Here is a 12,365-nt window from a genome sequence, read left to right as displayed (position 1 = left end):
TCCATATCAACATCATCAACATAAATATTAAAAAACAAACCAACATCAATATCCTCAATAGGAGAATCAACTATAGGAGGATCAATAACTTCACTTGCAGTTTTAAGTTGATCTACCACATCACATTCATCATCTGAAAATTTTGAAGGTAGATCTGAAAACTTATTTACCACTGCATTATCTTCACAATTCTCATCTAAAGAGTCTACATCTTTATACAAATTCAAAAATTTGCACTCAACCTTACCAGTGTCACAGAATTCTTTAAAGTCATAGTTCTCATTGGCCCCCACTAACCTTTGTGGAAAAGGAACCCTTAGTGAAGGTCTTGGGAAAGGTACTTCTAATTTTCCATACTCCCTTTTAGCTTATGGAGGAGATTCAACTTGCTTATCTAGCGTTGGTATGATCAATCGTTGAGGGAAAGGTACTTGTGGCATTTGGGAACCTCCTGGAATAATGGAATTGAGTTCATGTGATCTTATATTGTTCTTCTCCTCAATTCTAAACATGTCCTTCTTCAGAAGTTCTTCATGTTTTTTTTCAATTCTCAACCCAATATCATCACACTTTTCACTAGATCTTGTCTGGGAAGGAGGGGGATCTTCTTTAAACCAATTTGAAACAATACTTTCAATCTTTGCCCCTAAATGTTTAAACTCCCCTTTCTGTGACTTGTGATTTTCAAAAATGATAGATGGTCGAGTTACAATTTGTTTGACAAGATCTATAGCATTTATGGCTTGCACTCCTTGAATGTTTGAGGGAGATTTCATCCAACTTATATTCGACCATTCTTGGAGGTTTAATGTCACTTGATCAATTAACAAATATGCTTCATCTACACTTTTGTCCATAAAAGAACCTCTAGCCGATGAATCCAATAAACTCTTGTCTGAGAAAGAAATTCCCCTATAGAATATGTGCAAATCAACCATTTTTCAAAACCATGATGAGGACACTGTCTTTGAAACTCTTAAATCTATCCCATGCTTCAAATAATGATTCTCCGTATGCCTGAGCAAAATATGTTATGCAATTCCTCATATACACTATTCTGCTTGGAGGGAAAAAATGATTCAGAAATTGCTTCTCCAATTGTTCCCAACTTGTGATGCTTTGAGGATGGAGAGAATATAACCAAGTCCTTGCTTTATCCTTGATACTGAAAGGGAATGCCATCAATCAAACTGCATCTCCTGACACTCCTTCACATTTCACCATATCACAAATCTCTAAAAATGTTTCAAGATGCAGATAAGGACTTTCTGATACTTCTCCTCCAAATTTATGACCTTGTATCATAAAAATTAACTCTAGGTCTAGTTGGAAACTTTCTGCTTCAATTTGAGGTTGCACAATGAGAGATAAAAATCTTGCAGAAAAGGGTGTAGAAAAATTTCTCATGGGCCTGCTTGACATGTTAGTGCTCATGGATATTCAAGAAAAAATTATTAGAAGAAAAAAAATTGAAGAATCAAAGACAAGAAATAAAATGCAATATGAGAAGCAAGAAAAACAATGCAGAATTAAAATTGCAAGAAAGAAAGTACATAATGAAATCAAGAAAGAAAGTGCATATCGCAAGTAATATAAAAGATTATCGTATCCAGAGGGACTGGAATAAGCACTAAGAATGTCTCAAAGCGAATTAGCTAGACAACAAATCAATGGATTAACAAAGTCTAAGTGTAACTATGAAAAGTAAACAAAATAATGAAAGAATAGGCAACAAGAATAAGGGTAATTATAAGGGATATTCTAGGAGTTTTGGTTTCTTTGTAAAGTTCTTTAATGTAAATGATCTACCAAATCCTTTTTCTCAATTGTCCATCATTTGTAGAAGGTTGTCGGTTCTCTCTTGCAATAGAGAACCAACCTAGGACTGAAATCCATACCTATATTGATCAATTAGGAATGAATCTATGTTGTCCTTACACGGGCTTGCCGGTCACATGCGTCCCTCGGAAAATCAACATAAGAATTCATCACTCATCAACCCATCAAGATATAAAGATTAATGCATAAATCTATCCTACCCTCTTGAAATATCTAATTTCCCCTTTAAGATAATCCCTCAAACGTCCTTACACGGGCATGTTCTTGTCACGAAGATCCCTCGAAAAATCGAATGAAGAATTACCTCTACAAGATTTACAAGATATCCAAACATTCAATCAAGCATGGTAATTAGGCACAATCACAACATTCAACACAAGTTCAAATAGATACAAAACAGGATAAAATCATAGAAATGGGAAATTGGCATATCCACAAGAGTTTTACATCAAGATTTCCTTACAAATACTCCCTCCATCCTAGAACAAGAGATATACTCCATAAATTGAAGAAAGAATCCGAAAGAAACAAAGATTACAAGCATTTCTAATCCCTCAAATCCAAGAAAGGAGAGAAAGAAAACTTATCTATGGAGAAGAATGGTCTTTGGATCCAATCCTTCGATCTTGGAGTCAATTCGGTGAAGATCTTCCCTTAGATCGCCTAGAAATCCACCCAAGAATGGAAGGAATCGCCCAAATCTTCCTTTCTCCCAAAGGGGATAAGATCCCCTTTCAAATCAAGGAGGAAAGCTTATATAGAGGTGAGGTTTGGACGCCACACGACCCCAAGGCACGGCCGTGTGAGGTTCACACGGCCTGCCTCAATCCCCTCTCTGCACAACTCACACGGTCGTGTGTGAGACACGGTCGTGGCACACCTTGCATCTGCTACCTTCGCATGGCCGTGTAGATCTACAAGGCCTGGGCAGGCTCTGGCACTGGAGATCTCGCATGGTCGTGTGGTGTACACGACCAAGCCCTTCATGGTCTCTGGAAACCTCACACGGTCGTGTAGATCTACACGGCCATGTAAGTATTCAACACTGGAATGCTAGTATGACCGTGTATTGCACACGGCCTGTTCCTGCTAGCTCCATATCTTGACACGGTCGTGTGAGGTTCACAAGGTCATGGCAACTTCCTTCTCTGTTTCAGCCACATGGCCAGAAATCTCCACACGGCCAGGACAACCATGGCAGGGTCGTGTAAGGTTTAGGAATGATGCCTTCCTCCTTTGCTCTGCTTGCAGATTTGGCCTTGAACATGAAATCTTCACCAAATTCGACTCCTGTGTAAAAAAAATGCACAAAAGCATATCTCCAAACAAAAAGAGTAAATATGCTAAAAGGAAAGCTAGAAGTATGAAAATACGTAAACAAAGCATGTATAAAGTATGTGAATGTGCGTCAAAACATGCTAACAAGTGTATACAATCTACGCACATCAGGCACGGGAAAAGCAAATAAAAGGAAAAAGAAATATTTAAGAAAATTGAACATTTCCTCGTTTAAATGGGGTAGCTTAAACAGGCTTTCCCCTGGCCCAATAAATGATCCCCTTAACGTACATCATACGAGTTCCGATTAAATCAAAAAAAATTCTTAAAAGTTCCTAAAAATTCCAAAAATTATTATCTTAAATACCTTATTATTTAAATATTATTTGGGTACCGTATTTTATATTCTCCCTCACTAATAAAAATTTGATCCCCAAATTTACTGCTCAACACAGGGATCCTCATCTAAGAGTAACAACCAAACTACATACTCATATATCACTCCATCCAAGTAGCATAGAAGAAATATAAGAGAACCAATTGCGTCTGAAGACCCAATTACCAGCTTAGATCATTCAATATGCCACACTAACTTTCTTGTTCAAATTTTAAATAACTAGTAAAAGAATAACAAAGTAATATTTTGAAAGTTGTGTTGCTCATAAAGATCTAATACATCAACTCAAAAGTTCAAGAATTCACAACATGACCATTGCCCCTAAAGTAGCACCTTCAATAATTTAGGAATCTATATTCTGCCTCTACTAGAATAATTTAGCAAGTAAAAGGAAGCTAGCTATCTCATTGCATGTAGGTCCTGAAATTTGGAACAATTCACTGCGACATAATGTAGACTCCTTATACAGAAGAAACTAAGGAAAGTTTAGATTCTTCCCCATCAATCTAAGTAGCTATTCAACTACTATAGGATGTAAGTTGTCTACTACTTATTTAAATATTATTTGGGTATTGTATTTTACATTCTCCTCTACTAATAAAAATTATTGGGTGCTACTCGGAATTTCGTTCTGTTTCCCTTGTACAAAATTTGTACAAGAACAGAACTTTTTCTAGCAACTCATGCATTCTTAAATTTGGATTGGAAACGAAACTTAACATTTTTACTCCAAGTTCAAACCATGTGTTCTTCATAAGTTAAACTTGGATTGGAAATGAAACTTAACATTTTTACTCCAAGTTCAACTCATGTGTTCTTCAGAAATTAAACCATATTACAGAAGTTGATTAAATATCTATTTCAAGGATTGACTTCTAGGTCGTTGGTGAGGCACTCGGCCTTCTTGGTTATGGGATCATCCACCACTTTCTAGACAAAGCCTTTCAAAGAAATTGAATATTTAAACTCCTCACAGTAAACCCTAAGTTTAACTAAAGAAACCTCAATCGAAGCACAGGATCGAAACACAAAATCGAAGCACAAAATTGAAACACAAAATCGCTAGCCTCTTGTGTTGGTATTTCAGGATCCATATAAAGAAAAACTAAACTAGTTCGCAGCGAAATAAAGAACTAGTTGTACCTTTCCTTGTAGCTAAAGACCTCTTGATCTTCTACTATATTCCTCTCCTCTTCTTGGATGTCGTGTGGGTGACGATCTACCAAGACGAAGACACCCAACCTTCTCCTTCTTTTCCAAGCTTTCGGCCACCAAAGAATACAAAGTGAAGAGGCCTCCTTCTTCTTCTTCTCCTCCAAGCAACCAGCCACCAAGTGCTTCTTCTCTTCTTCTTTTTCTCCTTCAAGTCGTGACCTCCAAGGTGAGATGGGCACCGGCCCTAGAGGGAAGAAAGGGAAGAATTGGGGTGTCAGTTTATAGAGAGATAGAGAGAAGAAGAGGTCGGCCACCAAAGAGAATAAAAGAGAGAGAACTTAGGTTGTGTTAGTTTTTGGGCACCACCCTCCTCCTCTTTTATAATCTTTGCTAGCGGCTAATAAGGAAAGTTTTAATAAAATTTCCTTTTATTTTCTATTATAGATGGTTAAAAAAAGGAAAGATTTTAATAAAATTAAAATCTCTCTTTTAAACCATTGTAAATAGCTATAAAAGGAAAGATTATAACAAAAAATTATTTTAAACAAAATCTTCCTTTTATTCCTATAATGGTTGGTTATAAAAAAGGAAAAATTTTAACAAAATTAAATCTCTCTTTTAACCATTGTAGATAACTATAAAAAAAGGAAAGATTTTAACAAAATTAAAATCTCTCTTTTAATCCATTGTAGAAAGCTATAAAAGGAAAGATTTTAACAAAATTTTATTTTCAACAAAACTTCCTTTCTCTTCTTGTATGACCGGCCCCATGCTTGGGCACCAAGCATGGCTTGGCCGACCCACATCTTGGGCACCAAGAGGGCTTGGCCGACCCCTTGCTTAGGCACCAAGCAAGGATGTGGTTGGCCCCTCATTTGAGTAAGAAGCAAAATCAAAACGAGTGAATGTGAGGCTTTTATAGAGGCTACAGCAGGGACCGTGTAACAACCCGGCCCTTTGGCCTCTTGGGCAGCCCTTGTGGCGGCCCAACTAGCGGCTCTTATGTCGTCAGCCCATTTGGCGACCTCTCATGTCGTCGACCAACGACCCTTGGTCGTGCCGTTACTCACTAGGTCTTCCCACCCCTGGCAAGTGGATTTTTGTCTTTCCCAGGATTCGAACTCTAGACCTCCAAACTAAGTACTAGAGTTTATGAATCCTGGTAGCCAAGTGAGAGCCACTCACTTGGCTACCAGGATTCATAAACTCTAGTACTTATCCTGGAGGTCTAGAGTTCGAATTCTAGGGAAGGAAAAAATCCACTGACCAGGAGTGGGAAGATCTAGTGAGTAACGGCACGGTCGAGGGGCCGCCTTGGGGCGTCCAAGGGGCCAAGGGGCCAGGTCGTTATAATAAAAGGTGCCTTTTTATTGTAACGACCCGGCCCTTTGGCCTCTTGGGCGACCCTTGTGGTGGCCCAACTGGCCAAAGGGCCGGGTCGTTACAGACCGAGAGGAGGAATTGGTTTTGGCCTCCCGATGAGCTTAAGCTTCCTGTGTTCGACCCGAACACCCAGCTCAAGTTCATCAATAATAACTCATACCACTAAAGAGTTATTATTGAATTACCGCACCAATCCCATATTATATTATGGGCTCCTTCTTATCATGAGTGCATTAATCTCCCTGTTTAATATATCGAATGCCCATTAATTAAATGAGTTACTGACAACTCACTTAATTAATATCTAGCTCCAAGAGTAGTACCACTCAACATCATTGTCATGTCAGACTAAGTCCACCTACAGGGTTTACATGATAATCCTTATCAGCTCCTCAAGGAGATATCATCAACCTAGATAACTAGGACACAGTTTCCTTCTATAATCAACAACACACCATATAAATAATATTATTTCCCAACTTATCGACCCTATTGATTTAACGAATATATCTCACCCATTGATAAATTAAAGAAATAAATACTAAGTATATGTGTTTATTATTATATCGGGATTAAGAGTACGCACATCCATAATAACAGAGGTTATGTTCTTTTATGCAGTCAATATAAAAAGAACAACCTCAAATGGTCCTGCTCAATACACATATAGTGTACTAGTGTAATTTTATAATCAAGATAAACTAGTACCAAATTACACTACAACCATTCCAATGGTTTGTCCCAACCCATCTTGGTTGTGAGCTACTATTTATAATTTATAAGGAACTGATAACATGATCTTCTTGTTAGAGTGTATACTAAAAGCCTAGCTTTTGGTATGAACATTTATCTAGAAATAAGAATCACATTGGTCAAATGTCTACATTTATGATAAATGTAGTTGCTCAATTAATTTATATTGTAGATAACATGGTGAGTGGTGTCACACACAGAAGATCATGTTATCGGTTCCTTATAAATTATAAACAGTGGCTCACGACCAAGATGGAAAGGAGCAAATCATTGGAAGGTCGTAGTGTAATTAGGTATTAGTTTATCTTAACTATATAATTACACTAGTACACTTAGAGTGTATTGAGTAGGACCATTTGAGGTCGTTCCTTTTATACTGACTTTATAAAGGAACAAAGACCTCAGTTATTATGGAAGTGTGTGCTCTTAATCCTAATATAATAGCAAGCACATATATTTGATATTTATTTCTTTAATTTATCAATGGGTGAGATTTAGTTCAATAAATCAATAAGCCCGATAAGTTGGGAAATGATATCACTTATAGTGTGTGTTGTTGATTATAGAAGGAAATTGTGTCCTAGTGATCTAGGTTGAGAATGTCCCCAAGAGGAGCTCATAAGGATTGTCATGTTAAACCCTGCAGGTGGACTTAGTCCGACATGACAATGAAGTTGAGTGGTACTACTCTTGGAGCTAGATAATAATTAAGTGAGTTGTCAGTAACTTACTTAATTAGTGGACATTTGTTATCTTAAACACAGGGAGACTAACACACTCATGATAAGAAGGAGCCCAAAATGTAATTTGGGATTGGTGCGGTAGTTCAATAATAATTCTCTAGTGGAATGAATTATTATTGATAAAATTAAGTTGTGTGTTCGAGGCGAGCACGGGATGCTTAATTTTATCGGGAGACCAAAACTAATTCCTCCTCTCGGTCCCTATCGTAGCCTCTTAATTATAGAGTACTATACCCACCTATACTCACCTTCTTACCCATCCTATAGGGGTCGGCCAAGCTAGCTTGGAGACCAAGCTAGGGCCGGCCATGGGTATGTTCATGGGTGAATTCATGTGGCCGTCCCTATTAAAATAAAAAGAAATTTTAATTTTAAAATTTTTCTTATGTGGATAATATAATTTAAAAGAGAGTTTAAAAATTTAAATCCTTCCTTTTATAAGATTCTACAAAAGATTAAGAGAAGAGTTAAAATCTCTTTCCTTATTTGTAAATTAAAAGGTTGATTTTAATTTTGGTAAAAACTTTCCTTTTAATTATATTCATGATTTAAAAGAAAGTTTAAAAATTAAAAATTCTCTTTTATTAGTTTCTACAAAAGATTAAGAAAAGATTTAATATCTTTCCTTATTTGTAGATTGAAAGGATATTTTAATTTTTAGAGATAACTTTCCTTTTTGGAAATTATCCACATGTTTAAAAGAAAGATTTTAATTTATAAAATTTCTTTTTATTAACCAATCATGAAGGATTAAAATTATTGGAGAAATTTTTATAAATTTCTAGTAACAAATTAGGAAGTTTTAATTTTTGTTTTAATTAAAACTCTCCTTGTTTTAGGGAGAAGAGTGGCGGCCATTATAATTTGAAAAGAAAATTATTTTAATTAAATAAATTTTCCTTTTCAATGGCAAAAGAATTAAGGAAGTTTTATTAAATTTTCCTTATTTGCCAAGACCAAGGATTATAAAGAGGGGTAGAGGAGGCTTCAGGCTAACGACTCTATTCTATTTTCCTCTCTTTTCTCCTTGGGTGTGGTGCCCTTTCTTTCCTCTCCTCTCCTTTGTGTGGCGAAATCTTCTCATGGTGGAGATAGCTTTGGTGGCGGATCTAAGAAGGAGAAGAAGGAGAGAAAGAAGCCTCTTCTAGCATCCTTGGAGCATGGTGGTGGTGGCGAACCTCTTCATCCTAGGAGAAGTTTTGATGGCGAAACTTGTAAGGAAGAAGAAGGTGCTTGGTGGTTCTCATCTCGGAAGATCGTTGCCCACACAACGTCCAAGGTTAGAAGAGGAATGCGGTAGAAGATCAAGAGGTCTTTCTAAAAGGTATAACTCGTAATTTTGTTTCCGCATCATACTAGTTATTTTTGGAAATAATACTAAATACAAGAGGCATACGATTCTAGAGTTTCGAATTTGTTTTCGATATAGTGTTCTTTTGTTTTTCTTTCCCTTGTGATTTGATTGTTCTTTTCGGTTAACCTAAAGTTATTTTAGGAAATTAAATATTAGCTTTCCATAAAAGGTTTTGTCTAGTCGGTGGTGGTTGCTCCCATATCCAAGAAGGCCATGTGCCTCGCCACGTCAGTACTGGGAACCAATTATGGAAATTAATATTTAATGAAATTAATAACTTAAGGTGATTTGGGTCGAACGTGTTAAGTTCCGCAGGAGACCCAAGTCAAAACCTAAAAGAACGAATAGATTAAGTTTTGGATCAAACGTGTTAAGTTCCTTAGGCGATCCAAAATTTAATTTAAAAGAACACATGGTAGCTAGGAAAAGGTTCAGACCTTTGTACAAAATTTTTGTACAGTGGAACCTCTAGGTTTTCCGAGTAGCAACCAACAATTGGTATCAAAGCGAGGTTTTGCCTCTGTGTATTTGGTATTGGTTTATTTATGCACATGTCATACATAATTTAGGCAGGATAATAGTAGGATGTGCTAACTTTGTGGATGCAGGATCCAACTATTATGGCTTATAGTTATTATGTGTGTGATTGGACCCTTGGACATGTCAAGGGCATTTTATTGTGTGTGCATGATTGTATTATAAAATACAGCAGGAGCTGTATTTAGTTTTATTAGGATTTTATTTTTGATCTAGTTACATGTACGTTCCTTTTATGGAATATAGGATCGATGGATGTAAATTTTATTTTATGTTCGATCTAGTTTACATGTACATTCCTTCGAGGAATATAGGATCAAAATGTAAAATTCTATTTATGTCGCGGATCGAATCTTGCAAAGCGTGGAACCTTCTAAGGACCAGAGGCGCAGCGGAACTAGGAGCAAGATGGATGCGACAGCTAGACCCGGTGGCAGTGGCCAAATATGGCAGCAGCTTGGGATGACAACACACGGAGGACAACAAGAGATAAAAACCATAATAGTTGAAAATTAGATTTTATATTTATTGCTTTTATATTGTGCTGTGTGTGCATGTTAGTTTACATATTTAGTAGGCTAGCATAGTTAAAATTCCTCATTTATAAATAACTAAGTGGGAGAGGGATTTTTAAATAAATCTCATCGTCTCCATTACTGGTTTGTAAGTGATACAAACAAGCTTGCGCGTTGGCTCTGAGTGCCTTCCTCCATAACGGATGAGCTTGTTTGTGGATCACTAGAACAGACTTCCATTTTTGGATGACTATAGGAAGCTAATTAAGAGCGTGTGATCTTCCCCAACGGAAGGGGCATAATCTTATTAATGGACTTAGTGTCAAGTAATGGTATACACTTAGACACATCTAATAGTATCCTCCCCATCGGAGTCACTGCTATTATTTGTGTGACCAAATGATACCAACTATTAATTTTATTTGTCAAAAAGTTAGGTTGACAAGATAATAAAATTAATGGGTTAAAACCCTCCTTTTACAAATGTTGAATTGGTATACGTCCACACTAACGTGGCATGCAAAATTCACGGTGTTTGAGGTGTTGGTGAATTTAAATAATATTGTTTGAGGAATCAATATTTTTTTTTAATTCAAAAGTTTTTGACCAAATATTTGATCAAAGATAGATCAACTATTAATTTTATTCGTCATAAAGTAAAGTTGATGAGATAATAAAATTAATGGATAAAATTTCCTCTTTGATTTTGTATACGTCCACACTATCGTGGCATATAAAATTCATGGAGATTTTAAGGAATTGATCTTGACCAAATATTTTTGTGATTCTTAGGATTTAAAATGTTTGTCAATTCCCTAGTTGTTATACTATAGAAAAGACTTAGTAGTCCCAATTGCAATGATTGGAAATAGGACTTGGACATTAAGGTAGACTGTCTTCTAAGAACTAAGAACAATTTAGGTGTATTTAATTCATTAGTTAAAACATGTCTAGTGGTGTTATCTACCAGAACCTGGAGTGTAGATACAAGATGCCATTAATCATGTCTGCAATTCATTGCAGGGTTCCAGGAAACCCGACAACTAAATGAAAGGTAAATCACCGTCCACATGGGCACTACTGTAAAAGTGGTAGCTGTTGTAGTGGAAGATGTTTATCCTTTGATAAGAATAAAATATGGATTTTAAGTAATTGTCTTTACGTACCAAGTTTAGAAAGAACCTGATTTCAGTTTCTAAACTATTATAGATATTGTGTCTATTTTGATAACAAAGTTGTTATCAAGAACAATAGGGAAGTTATCTATTCTGGTATGATGGTTGACAATTTATAATCCAATAACTCCCACGATGCAACAAATGGAAATTAGTAACACATCTTCTAATTTTAAGAGAAAGCAACCTTCGGAAATGAACCAATTATATCTTTGGCATCTAAAGCTAGGTTATACTTGAGTAGGATTCATTGGTGGCTGATGAACTTTTGGGTTCATTGGTAGTGAAAATCTTTCCAACCTGCGAGTCTTACTTGGAAGGAAAATAACCAAGAAGCTTTTAAGTCCAAGGGGTATGGAGTCAAAGATATGTTGAAATCGGTTCATTCTGATTTGTGTGATCCTATGACTATCCAGACAAGAGGTAGTATTGAATATTTTGTCTATTTTATAGACAACTATTCAAGATACAGATAAATTTACTTAATGTACCGCAAGACTAAGTACTTTGATTAGTTCAAAGAGTACAAGGTTGATGCGGAGAAATATTAAAGTAAAAAGTCACTATGGAAGATCGTAGTGGCAAGTACCTCTTGAGAGATTTTAGGAGTCACTTATCAGAAGTTGGATTTCAATCCCAACTAACTGCATCTGGTACACCCCAACAGAATGGTGTAGTAGAAAGAAGGTAAAGGACTCTTATGGAATAATTAGATAGATGATGAGTTATTCAGAAAATTACCAAATTTGTTTTAAGAATAAACTCTGAAAACGAAAGTGAACATAGTACCTTCCAAGTTAGAACTCTCTACTCATATAGAATTGATGAATAGGTGAAAACATATTTTGAAGCATATTCGGATTCGGGTAATCCAGCACATATGTTAAAGAGAGACAATGATAAGTTGGATAGGAGTTCACTTGTTTGTAAGTTATCCTAGATAAACAAAAGTAGGATTATAGTCTTAAAAATCAGAAGGTCATTGTTAGCATCAATGACTGATTTTTAGAAAAGGACTATATAATGAACCACGTGCTCATAAGTAAATTTGTTCTTAAGGAAATAATAAAGGACATGTCTAACCTAGTACCAACTGTACAAGATGAGATACCACAAGAAAACTGCAACACGTATCACAAATGATACACAATTGCAGAAAGTGCCTTGTCGTAGTGGGAGGGTTGTTAGGCAACCTAAATAGGTTCATGTTTTGGGAGAGTTTTTGGATTCGATCCC

At 36.2% G+C, this 12,365-nt stretch overlaps 1 non-coding gene across 1 annotated transcript; it reads left to right on the top strand.

Annotated features, from left to right (window-relative positions):
• Positions 1-944: 944 nt before the first annotated feature.
• Positions 945-1,049, top strand: LOC122003159. Its single transcript, XR_006117827.1, has one exon. It is a non-coding gene; the product is annotated as a small nucleolar RNA R71 (small nucleolar RNA).
• The last annotated feature ends 11,316 nt before the right edge of the window (positions 1,050-12,365 follow it).

The sequence above is a fragment of the Zingiber officinale genome, chromosome 7A (assembly GCF_018446385.1).
Source record: "Zingiber officinale cultivar Zhangliang chromosome 7A, Zo_v1.1, whole genome shotgun sequence".
NCBI lineage: Eukaryota > Viridiplantae > Streptophyta > Magnoliopsida > Zingiberales > Zingiberaceae > Zingiber > Zingiber officinale.
This window is presented reverse-complemented; position numbering and strand designations above follow the sequence as displayed.